This window comes from Somniosus microcephalus, chromosome 16 (genome assembly GCF_052327205.1).
Source record: "Somniosus microcephalus isolate GS21.2 chromosome 16, FLI_Smic_1.0, whole genome shotgun sequence".
In the NCBI taxonomy this organism is placed as follows: Eukaryota; Metazoa; Chordata; class Chondrichthyes; order Squaliformes; family Somniosidae; genus Somniosus; species Somniosus microcephalus.
In genome coordinates, this window is record NC_141002.1 from 3,300,460 (window position 1) to 3,314,384 (window position 13,925).

Consider the following 13,925-nt stretch of genomic DNA (forward strand, 5'->3'; position numbering starts at 1 on the left):
TCCCAAAATACTCACTCCCCATCCCAAAATACTCACTCCCCATCCCAAAATATTCACTACCCACCCCAAAATACTAATTCTATCCCAAAATACTCACTCCCATCCCAAAATACTCACTCCACACCCAAAATACTCACTCTCCATCCCAAAATACTCCCTCCCCATCCCAAAATACTCTCTCCATCTTTCCCAAAATATACACTCCCCATCACAAAATACTCACACCACATCCCAAAATATTCGCTCCCCATCCCAAGATTCTCACTCCCCATCCCAAAATACTCACACCCCATCCCAAAATATACACTCCCCATCCCAAAATACTCACAGCCCATCCCAAAATACTCACTCACCGTCCCAAAATACTCACTCCCCATCCCAAAATATTCACTTCAATCCCAAATTATTCACACCCCATCTCAAAATATTCACTCACCATCCCAAAATACTTACTCCCCCTCCCAAAATATTCACAACCCATTCCAAAATAATCAATATCCATCCCAAAATATTTACTCCCCCATCCCAATATATTCACTCCCATACCAAAATAGTCACTCCCCATCCCAAAATATTCACTCCCCATCCCAAAATACTCACACCCATTCCCAAAATTTTCACACCCATTCCCAAAATTCTCACTCCCTATCCCAAAATACTCACTCCCCATCCCAGAATACTCATTCCCCATCCCAAAATACTCTCTGCCCATCAGAAAATATTCACTCCCCAATCCAAAATACTCACTTCGCAGCCCAAAATACTCACCCGAACCCAAAATACTCACTCCCCTTCCAAAAATATTCACTCCCCCATCCCAAAATACTCAATCCCCATCCCAAAATACTCACTCCATCACAAAATATTTAAGTCGCCCATCCCAGATACTCAATCCCCTATCCCAAAATACTCACTCCCCATCCCAAAATATTCACTCCCCATCCCAAAATACTCACTCCCAGTCACAAAATATTTATGTTGCCCATCCCAAAAACCTCACTGCCCCATCACAAAAAACTCACTCATCCCAAAATACTCAATCCCCTATCCCAAAATACTCACTCCCCATCCCAAAATACTCACTCCCCATCCCAAAATACTCACTCCCCATCCCAAAATACTCACTCCCCCATCCCAAAATACTCACTCCCCATCCCAAAATACTCTCTCCCCATCCCAAAATACTCACTCCCCATCCCAAAATACTCACTCGCCCATCCAAAAATACTCACTCCCCATCCAAAATACTCCCCCGCCATCACAAAATATTCACTCCACATCCCAAAATACTCCCATCGCAAAATACTCACTCCAGTCACAAAATATTTAGTCCCCATCCCAAAATGTTCACTCCCCATCCCAAAATACTCACTGCCCCATCCCAAAAAACTCACTCCCCATCCCAAGATTTTCACTTCCCATCCCAAAATATTCACTCCCCATCCCAAAATGTTTACTCCTCCATCCCAAAATACTCACTCCCCATCGCAAAATACTCACTACCCCATCCCAAAATACTCACTCCCCATCCCAAAATACTCACTCCCCATCCCAAAATATTCGCAATCCATTCCAAAATAATCACTCTCCATCCCAAAATATTCACTCCCCATCCCAAAATATTCACTCCCCATCCTAAAATACTCACTCCCTCTTCCCAAGATACTCACTCCACATCCCAAATTATTCACTCTCCATGCCAAAATACTCCCTCCCCATCCCAAAATACTGACTCCCCATCCCAAAATATTCACTCCTCCATCCCAAAATCTCCACTGCCCCATCCCAAAATATTCACTCACCATCCCAAAATATTCACACCCCATCCCAAATATTCACTCCCCATCACAAAATACACCCCATTCCAAAATATTCACTCCCATCCCAAAATATTCACTACCCCATCCCAATATATTCACTCCCCATCCCAAAATTCTGTCCCCATTCCGAAATACTTGCTCCCCATCCCAAAATATTCACTCCCCATAGAGTCATAGAGTTATACAGCACAGAAAGAGGCCCTTTGGCCCATCGTGTCTGTGCCGTCCATCAAGCCCTGTCCAATCTAATCCCATTTGCCAGCATTTGGTCCATAGCCTTGTATGCAATGGCATTTCAAGTGCTCATCCAAATGCTTCTTGAATGTTGTGAGGGTTCCTGCCTCTACCACCCTTTCAGGCAGTGAGTTCCAGACTCCAACCACCCTCTGAGTGAAAAAGTTCCTCCTCAAATCCCCTCTAAACCTCCTGCCCCTTACCTTGAATCTATGCCCCCTTGTTATTGACCCCCCTACTAAGGGGAAAAGTTCCTCTTTATCTACCCTATCTATGCCCCTCATCATTTTGTACACCTCAATCAGGTCCCCCCTCAGCCTTCTTTGCTCCAAGGGAAACAACCCCAGCCTGTTTAGTCTTTCTTCATAGCTGAGGCGCTCCATCCCAGGTAACATCCTGGTGAATCTTCTCTGCACCCTCTCCAAAGCAATCACATCCTTCCTATAGTGAGGCGACCAGAACTGCACACAGTACTCCAGCTGTGGCCTTACCAGCGTTGTGTACAGCTCCATCATAACCTCCCTGCTCTTATATTCTATGCCTCGGCTAATGAAGGCAAGTATCCCATATGCCTTTTTAACCACCTTATCTACCTGTTCCGCTGCCTTCAGGGATCTATGTACATGTACACCAAGGTCCCTCTGACCCTCTGTACTTCCTAGGGTCCTACCACTCATTGTGTATTCCCTTGCCTTATTTGTCCGTCCAAAATGCATCACCTCGCACTTTTCAGGGTTAAATTCCATTTGCCACTTCTCCGCCCATCTGACCAACCCGTTTATATCATCCTGTAGACTGAGGCTTTCCTCCTCGCAATTTACCACCCCACCAATTTTCGTGTCATCTGCGAACTTACTGATCATACCTTTTCTCATCCAAATCATTTATGTAGATCACAAACAGCAAGGGACCCAGCACCGATCCCTGAGGTACCCCACTGGACACAAGCTTCCAGTCACAAAAGCAACCTTCGACCATCACACTCTGCCTCCTGCCACTCAGCCAGTTTAGGATCCAACGTGCCAAGGCACCCTGGATCCCATGGGCTCTTACCTTCTCGACCAGTCTCCTATGCGGGACTTTGTCAAAAGCCTTACTGAAGTCCATGCATCCCAGAATACTAACTCCCCATTCCAAAATACACACTTCACATCCCAAAATATTCACCTGATCCCAAAATACTCACTCCCCTTCCTAAAATATTCACTCCCCATCCCAAAATACTCACTGCCCATCCCAAAATACTCACTGCCCCACCCCAAAAAGTTCACTCCCCATCCCAAATTACTCACTCCCCCATCGCAAAATATTCACTCCCCCGTCCCGAAATACTCACTCCCCATCCCAAAATACTCACTTCCCCATCCCAAAATACTCACTCCCCATCGCAAAATATTCACTTCCCATCCCAAAATACTCACTTCCCCATCCCAAAATACTCACTCCCCATCGCAAAATATTCACTTCCCATCCCAAAATACTCACTCCCCATCCCAAACTGCTCCCCCACCATCCCAAAATATTCACTCGCCATCCCAAAATATTCACTCCTCATCCCAAAATAATCACTCCCCATCCCAAAATATTCACCCAATCCCAAAATACTCACTCCCAATCCCAAGTTTTTCACTGCCCATTGCAACATTTTCACTGCCCCATCCCAAAATACTCACTACCCAATCCCAAAATATTCATTCCCCATCCCAAAATATTTACTTCCCCATCCCAAAATACCCACTCGCCGTCCCAAAATATACACTCCCCATCCCAAAATCTTCACTGCCTCATCCCAAAATACTCACTCTCCATCCCAATATATTCACTCCCCATCCCAAAATATTCACTCACCATCTCAAAATACTCGCTCCCCATCCCAAAATATTCACAACCCATTCCAAAATACGCACTCCCCATCCCAAAATATACACTCCCCATCCCAAAATCTTCTCTGCCCCATCCAAAAATACTCACTCCCCATCCCATTATATTCACACCCCATCTCAAAATATTCACTCACCATCCCAAAATACTTACTCCCCCTCCCAAAATATTCACAACCCATTCCAAAATAATCAATATCAATCCCAAAATATTTACTCCCCCATCCCAATATATTCACTCCCATACCAAAATAGTCACTCCCCATCCCAAAATATTCACTCCCCATCCCAAAATACTCACTCCCATTCCCAAAATTTTCACACCCATTCCCAAAATTCTCACTCCCTATCCCAAAATACTCACTCCCCATCCCAGAATACTCATTCCCCATCCCAAAATACTCTCTGCCCATCACAAAATATTCACTCCCCAATCCAAAATAATCACCCGAACCCAAAATACTCACCCGAACCCAAAATACTCACTCCCCTTCCAAAAATATTCACTCCCCCATCCCAAAATACTCAATCCCCATCCCAAAATACTCACTCCCAGTCACAAAATATTTAAGTCGCCCATCCCAGATACTCAATCCCCTATCCCAAAATACTCAGTCCCCATCCCAAAATATTCACTCCCCATCCCAAAATACTCACTCCCAGTCACAAAATATTTAAGTTGCCCATCCCAAAAAACTCACTGCCCCATCACAAAAAACTCACTCATCCCAAAATACTCAATCCCCTATCCCAAAATACTCACTCCCCATCCCAAAATACTCACTCCCCATCCCAAAATACTCACTCCCCATCCCAAAATACTCACTCGCCCATCCAAAAATACTCACTCCCCATCCAAAATACTCCCCCGCTATCACAAAATATTCACTCGCCATCACAAAATACTCACTCCCCATCCCAAAATATTCACTCCACATCCCAAAATACTCCCGTCCCAAAATACTCACTGCCCCATCCCAAAAAACTCACTCCCCATCCCAAGATTTTCACTTTCCATCCCAAAATATTCACTCCCCATCCCAAAATGTTTACTCCTCCATCCCAAAATACTCACTCCCCATCGCAAAATGCTCACCACCCCATCCCAAAATACTCACTCCCCATCCCAAAATATTCACAATCCATTCCAAAATAATCACTCTCCATCCCAAAATATTCACTCCCCATCCCAAAATACTCACTCCCTCTTCCCAAGATACTCACTCCACATCCCAAATTATTCACTCTCCATGCCAAAATACTCCCTCCCCATCCCAAAATACTGACTCCCCATCCCAAAATATTCACTCCTCCATCCCAAAATCTCCACTGCCCCATCCCAAAATATTCACTCACCATCCCAAAATATTCACACCCCATTCCAAATATTCACTCCCCATCACAAAATCTTCACCCCATCACAAAATACACCCCATTCCAAAATATTCACTCCCATCCCAAAATCTTCACTCCCCATCACAATATATTCACCCCCATCCCAAAATATTCACTCACCATCCCAAAATTCTGTGCCCATTCCGAAATACTCGCTCCCCATCCCAAAATATTCACTCCGCATCCCAAAATATTGACTCCCCCATCCCAGAATGCTCACTCCCCATCCCAAAATACTCACTGCCCCATCCCAAAATACACACCCCATCGCAAAATATTCACTTCCAATCCCAAAATACTCACTCCCCATCCCAAACTGCTCCCCCACCATCCCAAAATATTCACTCGCCATCCCAAAAGACTCACTCCCCATCTCAAAATACTCACTCCCCATCCCAAAATACTCACTCCCCATCCCAAAATACTCACTCCCCATCCCAAAATATTCACTCCCCATCCCAAGATACTCACTCCCCATCCCAATATAGTCACTCCCATCCAAAAATATTCAGTCCCCATCCCAAAACTCACCCAATCCCAAAACACTCACTCCCCTCTGAAAATACCCACTCCCCATCCCAAAATACTCATTGCCCATCCTAAGATTCACACTCCCCATCCCAAGATCTCAGACCCAGCCCAAAATATTTATTCCCCATCCCAAAATACTCACTCCCTCTATCCCAAAATACTCAGTCCATCTCAAAATACTCACTCCCCTTCCCAAAATACTCACCCCATCCCAAAATATTCACTCCCCATCCCAAAATATTCACCCACATCCCAAAATAGTCACTCCCCATCCCAAAATATTCACACCCGATCTCAAAATATTCACGCCCCATCCCAAAATATTCACACCATCCCAAAATATTCACTCCCCCATCCCAAAATACTCACTCCCCATCACCAAATATTCACACCCTATCCCAAAATCTTCACTCCCCATCCCAAGATGCTCACTTCCCCATCCCAAAATATTCACTCTCCATCCCAAAATATTCACTACCATTCCGAAAATACTCTCTCCCCCTTTCCAAGATACTCACTCCCCATCCCAAAATATTCACTGTCCATCCCAAAATTTTCACTCCCCATCCCAAAATACTCACTCCCAGTCACAAAATATTTAATCCGCATCCCAAAATGTTCACTCCCCCATCCCAAAATACTAACTGCCCCATCCTAAAAAACTCACTCCCAATCCCAAGATTCTCACTCCCCATCCCAAAATATTCACTCCCCATCCCAAAATCTTCACTGCCCCATCCCAAAATGCTCACACCTCATCCCAAAATATTCACTCCCCATCCCAATATATTTACTCCCACATCCCAATACTCACTCCCCATCCCAAAATCCTCGCTGACCCGTCCCAAAATACTCATTACCCCATCCCAAAATATTCACTCCCCATCCCAAAATAATTCTCCGCCATCCCAAAATATTCACTCGCCATCCCAAAATACTCACTCCCCATCCCAAAATACACACTGCCCCATCCCAAAATACTCACTCCCCATCCCAAAATACTCGCTCCCCATCGCAAAATATTCACTCCCCATCCCAAAATACTCCCATCCCAAAATACTCACACCCAGTCCCAAAATATTTAGTCCCCCATCCCAAAATGTTCACTCCCGCATCCCAAAATACTCTCCCCATTCCAAAATATTCACTCCCTATTCCAAGATTCTCACTCCCCATCCCAAAAAACTCACGCCCCATCCCTAAATACTCACACCCCCATCCCAAAAAACTCACTCCCCATCGCAAAATATTCACTCATCCATCCCAAAATATTCACATCCCATCACAAAATACTCCCCTGCCATCCCAATAATTCACTTGCCATCCCAAAATACTTACTCCCCATCCCAAAATATTCACTCCACAGCCCAAAATATTCACTCTCCATCCCAAAATTCTCACTCCCCATCTCAAAATACTCACTCCCCATCGCAAAATATTCACTTTCCATCCCAAAATACTCACTCCCCATCCCAAACTGCTCCCCCACCATCCCAAAATATTCACTCGCCATCCCAAAATACTCACTCCCCATCCCAATACACTCCCTCCCCATAAGTCACCCGATCCCAAAACTCACTCCCCATCCGAAAATACTCACTACCCATCCCAAAATATTGACTCCCAAGCCCAAAATTCTCCCATCTCTCCCCCCCTCATTTCCCTCCCTCCCCCATCTCGCCCCTCATTTCCCTCCCTCCCCATCTCTCCCCCCTCATTTCCCTCCCTCCCCATCTCTCCCCCCCTTATTTCCCTCCCTCCCCATCTCTCCCCCCCTTATTTCCCTCCCTCCCCATCTCTCCCCCATTTTCCTCCCTCCCCATCTCTCCCCCCATTTCCCTCCCTCCCCATTTCTCCCCCCCTCATTTCCCTCCCTCTCCATTTCTCCCCCCCTCATTTCCCTCCCTCTCCATTTCTCCCATTTCCCTCCCTCCCCATTTCTCCCCCCTCATTTCCCTCCCTCCCCATTTCTCCCCCCGTCATTTCCCTCCCTCCCCATTACTCCCCCTCATTTCCCTCCCTCCCCATTTCTCCCGCCATTTCCCTCCCTCCCCATTTCTCCCATCTTTCCCCCCATTTCCCTCCCTCCCCATTTCTCCCGTCATTTCCCTCCCTCCCCATTTCTCCCCCCTCATTTCCCTCCCTCCCCCATCTCTCCCATTTCACTCCCTCCCCATTTCTCCCCCTCATTTCCCTCCCTCCCCATTTCCCCCCCTCATTTTGCTCCCTCCCCATTTCTCACCCCATTTCCCTCCCTCCCCATTTCTCCCCTTATTTCCCTCCCCCCCTCATTTCCCTCCCCATCTCTCCCCCCATTTCCCTCCCTCCCCTTTTCTCCCCTCATTTCCCTCCCTCCCCATCTCTCCCCTCATTTCTCCCCCTCCCTCCACCCTGATTTCCCTCCCTCCCCATCTCTCCCCCTCATTTCCCTCCCTCCCCATCTCTCCCCCCCTCATTTCCCTCCCTCCCCATCTCTCCCCCCCTCATTTCCCTCCCTCCCCATCTCTTCCCCCCCTCCCTTCCCAAATATGTAATTGTTTCCCTGATTATTGGTGGTCTGGTTCTTCGCCAGTTCTTGAATTGAGGTCACCACAGATCAACACGTTCCCCTGGGCCTGGAATTGGATAATCTCCCTCTCAATGTTGGAGGTGTCCTCTTTAAAGTACGGGGATTCCATTGGGGGGATATAGAGTGTGCAAATGAAAACATCTTGAGTGTTAAGAGATAATCCCCTCTCAATTTTGAGCCACATGTGGTTTTCGCCCTTTTTTATAAATTTGATGCAATTCTTAAGCTCTGTTTTAAACCAAATCAGTATGCCTCCAGAGTCTCTGCCCTGGGTTACTCCTGGCAATTTATTGGAGGGGACCACCAGCTCTGTGTACCCTTGGGGACGGCCAGTGTGTCCTTCTCCTCTATACCAAGTTTCCTGTAAAATGATAATATCCAGGTCTTTAGTTTCATCTATGAACTCTGGGGTCCTACTCTTCACGTCGAGCACCGAAGAGCGTAGACCTTGGATATTCCAGGTCGAAATATATAAGGATTTCATGTTGTGGTAAACCACTGTTGTTGTTGTTGATACACACTGTTGTACCTATGCATGCCTCAACATGTCTCGGCTGGCTCCACCCACACAGGCCCAGGTATAAAGGTGATTGACCTGCAGCCCCCTGCCTTCTTGGAACCCAGTCAACCACGAGAGGCATGCTCTGTTCTTTGCTAATAAAAGCCTTTAGTTACTCTCTTAACTCTGTCTTTTATGAGTAATTGATAGCGCATCAATTTTATTAGCAAAAACAAAATGTCGACATTTGCTGAACAGCAGGCTGCTGCACCAAACGCTGAACAGCAGACTGCTGCACCAAACGCTGAGCAACAGGAGCTGCTGCGAGCCCTCAGACCAACATGCCTGGACCTAGATACCCAAGAGGCGGGTTCGGCTACCAAATTCGCGCATTGGCTGCGTTGCTTCGAGGCCTACCTGCAAGCCTCAACTGTGACCCTGGACGAAAACAAGTTGGAAATCCTGGCCTCAAAGGTGAGCCACCAAGTTTATACAATAATCCAGGACGCGACGACCTATGCGGCGGCTATCGGTCTGCTAAAAGGGCAATACGCACGCCCGGTAAATACGGTCTATGCCCGGCACCTCTTAAGATCCCGCAGACAGCAGCCCGGGGAATCGGTGGAGGCCTTCCTACGGGCACTACGGATACTTGGCCGAGACTGCGACTGCAAAGAAGCATCAGCCGCAGCACACACGGAGGGACTGATCCGAGATGCTTTCGTTGCGGGTCTAAGGTCCGACTACTCCTGGCAGAGACTGTTGGAAAAGGGAGAAATGGACCTGAGAAAGGCAGTGTCCCTCGCGCTCTCGCTCGACGCGGCCCACAGGAATATGGATGCCTTCTCCCCTAACCGCTCTGCAACGTGGACACCACAACCTTGGGTCATGGGACCACCACCTTCAACTGCTGCTGCGATGTCCAAGGCACAGAAATGTTATTTTTGTGGCCAGGCAAAACACCCCAGAGCACGCTGCCCGGCGAGAAACGCTACCTGCTCCGGCTGCGGGAAGAAAGGACAATATGTCAGCGCCTGCAAAGGTAAAACCGCTAACGCCAGCAGCGCCACGTGCGAACCGTGGGGGCAGCCATCTTGGGCTCCCCCAGCCGCGTGGGGATCGGGACCATGGGCGCCGCCATTTTGTCCGCCATCTCGGACGTCTCCAACTTCAACCACGGGGGACCCGGACTCAACCACCGCCTCACCTGACGACCACATCGACTCGCTCGACCATACGCTGGCCTCCGTGACGCTGGACCAATCTCTCCCTCATCAACTGTCCAGGTCCATGATGGACATTAAGGTAAACGGCCGCGCCACTACCTGCCTTTTTGACAGCGGGAGCACGGAAAGCTTTATCCACCCCGACACGGTGCGGAGTTACTCTCTCCTGGTCCTGCCGACGCGACATCGGATCTCTTTGGCTTCCAAAGCCCAGTCAGCGGACGTCGGTGGCTACTGTGTAGTGACCCTTTCAGTAAGGGGCACAGAATACAAAAATTTTAAACTCCTGGTCCTGCCCCATCTTTGCGCTGCCGTTCTACTGGGGTTGGATTTTCAGTGCAACCTTAAGAGTGTCACATTAGCGTACGACGGACCCCTCCCCCCACTCACAGTCTGCAGCCAGCAGCTTTTAAATCGCCCGCCGCGCACCATTTGCAGCCTCTCCACCCTTAAAGTCCCCCCCCCTCCTTGTTCGCTAACCTCACCCGCGACTGTAAGCCCATCGCTACCAAAAGCAGGCGTTACAGTGCCGGGGATAGAAGCTTCATTAAATCCGAGGTAGCAAGACTCCTGAAGGAAGGGATTATTGAAAGTAGCACCAGCCCATGGCGAGCACAAGTGGTGGTAGTGAAGACTGGCGAAAAACAGCGCCTAGTTATTGACTACAGCCAGACAATCAATCGCTACACCCAGCTAGATGCATACCCACTCCCCCGCATATCTGACATGGTCAATCAGATAGCACAATACCGGGTGTTCTCGACGATTGATCTGAAGTCGGCATACCACCAGCTCCCCATCAGGGCTGAGAACCGCCAGTACACAGCTTTTGAAGCTGACGGTCGTCTCTACCACTTCCTCAGAGTTCCCTTCGGCGTCACCAACGGGGTTTCAGTCTTCCAACGGGAGATGGACCGGATGGTCGACCAGAACTGGAAGGCAGTCCTTTTAAACTTGAAATCTAAGGGCCTCCCGACCTCTCGCTGGCAGGAAGTCCTCCCTGCGGTGCCCCATTCCATTCGGTCACTGCTCTGTACAGCCACCAATGCTACCCCTCACGAGAGAATGTTCTCCTTCCCCAGGAAGTCCACATCGGGGACCTCGTTACCGACATGGCTGACTTCTCCAGGACCCGTCCTACTGCGGAAGCACGTGAGGTCCCATAAGACGGACCCCCTGGTCGAGAGGGTGAGCCTCCTCCATGCCAACCCTCAGTATGCTTACGTGGTGTACCCGGACGGGCGGGAGGACACAGTCTCCATACGAGACCTCGCACCTTCGGGTGCTCCCGAAACAGCCCCCTCGCCATCCACCACTACCCACGCCTACCCCCAGTAAGCTTACGTAGCGTACCCGGACGGGCGGGAGGACACAGCCCCCACACGAGATCTCGCACCTTTGGGTGCCCCTGAAACACTACCATTGCCATCCACCACTACCCACAACCCAACCCCGCTAGACGGCATGCCGCAGCCAGACTCAACGTTGGATGCTGCACCATCACCGCCGCCACCACAACGATCAGGACGGCATACAAGGCCACCTGATAGATTTACTTACACAAACCTTTAGTACACTTCACCCCGCCGGACTCAATTTTAAACAAGGGGTGAATGTGGTAAACCACTGTTGTTGTTGTTGTTGTTGTTGATACACACTGCTGTACCTATGCATGCCTCAACATGTCTCGGCTGGCTCCACCCACACAGGCCCAGGTATAAAGGTGATTGACCTGCAGCCCTCTGCCTTCTTGGAACCCAGTCAACCACGAGAGGCATGCTCTGTTCTTTGCTAATAAAAGCCTTAACTCTGTCTTTTATGAGTAATTGATAGCGCATCACGTTAAATTTGATCTTTTACTATGATAGGTTAAAGAATGATATGTGTTTGTTGTGTCTAAATGGGGGGAAAAAAGATCATCTCAATTGTCCATAAATGCTAATACTACTTGGTTACAACTCTTTCTAGCAACTAGTCCTTAATTTTTTTTTCATTTTCTGATCCATAAGGCAGAGGTAGATGCTACTGCATGTCTGCCTAGTGTCTCTTAATGGATTGTCTCTGCCTGAGGTATTGCGTACGCCCTGTGCATCTCTCCCTCTGTCTGGCTGGGGGCGGTCCTGTTCCCCTGTAGGACAGGAGTGGTGCAGGTCTGATATTGTTGTTGTGCATGCGGATCCTCTCTGGTCCCGGTTGGTGTGGTGGTGGTCTCTGTAGTAGTCCTGGTATGTACCCCGCTGATCTCTGGTGGTCGGGGGGGGGTCCTCCTGGCGTCAGGGTATGGACCCGGTTAAAAGCGACGTCCTTCAGGGCTTTAGCAAAGATCGATATTCGTTTCCTGTGGATATGGACGCGGTCGTGAAGACATTCCACATCGAGGGTGGGGTGTTGGGCCAGGTGCACGTTGTGTTTTAATTCACAGTCTCTTGCTATGCTGACATTTATCTCACGAATTGTTTTGTTGTTAAAGTCTGTTCTCGGCAATATTGTGGAAACAGTGATTCTAGTGTTTGGGAATGTATTGCTTGCCTTCTCAATCACTGCTCTGAGCGATGTTGCTACCCCTTTCTGTTGGGCCTTTAGGTCATTTGTGCCAGTGTGTATTATTATGTGTTGAGGGTGCCTAATCGGGTTTTGGTCAGCCATTCCAGGGCTCTGCCTGTTGTTAGGCACCGGATCTTTTTTACTATATGTCTAGGGAAGAGCTTTTTCTCCCATAGAAATTTCCCATTTGAGTCTATGAGTATTACGACGTCAGCCTTGTTGGTGTTCACTGTCTGGTGGCTTGCGCCTGGATTCATAGGTTGGGTGTTGGACTGGGGTGGTCGTGTCTGGTGTGTGCGCTCCTCTTGTGAGCGGCTCGCTTGTGGTTCCACAGTGGTGGGGGAAGACTGAGCTTCAGTATGCTGGTCGGTCTGTGTGGCACCCCCTGTATTGTGTGTCTGCTGCTGTTGTTCAGTGTGGGAGTACAACTGTTCAATTGGGCTCTGTATTGTCTTATCTCTAGCCTCTGGCTGCTGGTGTAATGGTGCTATCTCTCCCCTATAGCTCTCTAAGTTTTGCTGCAGCTCTTTCACCTGATTCCCAAGTAGATTCAGCGCTCTCCTGTATCCCTCCCTCTCTTGCTTTTGTTCATGTTTCAGTTTAAAGACCTCCTCTCTAAGTTTAACCAGCTCTGTCTCCAACTGGTTAAATTTATCCTTTAATTGTATCTGGTTGTGTGATCCCTCCCTCCCCATCTCTCCCCCCACCCCCCCATTTCCCTCCCTCTCCATCTCTCTCCCCCTCATTTCCCTCCCTCCCCATCTCTCCCCCCCTCATTTCCCTTCCTCCCTATTTCTCCCCCCCCTCCCTCCCCATTTCCCTCCCTCCCCATTTCTCGCCCCCTCATTTCCCTCCCTCCCCATTTCTCACCCCCTTATTTCCCTCCCCCCATTTCCCTCTCCCCCCCATTTCCCTCTCCCCCCCCTCATTTCCCTCTCCCCCCCATCTCTTCCCCCTCATTTTCCTCCCTCCCCATTTCTCCACCACCCCTCACTTCCCTCCCTCCCCATCTCTCCCCCCATTTCCCTCCCTCCCCATTTCATAAGAACATAAGTAGGAGTAGGCCAATCGGCCCCTCGAGCCTGCTCCTCCATTCAATAAGATCATGGCTGATCTGATCCTAACCGCCAATCTACTATCACAGAACCATCTCCTGAATCTAACAGAATTAGACACACGAAATAGGAGCAGGATCAGGCTACACGGCCTCTGGGCCCGCTCCGCTAC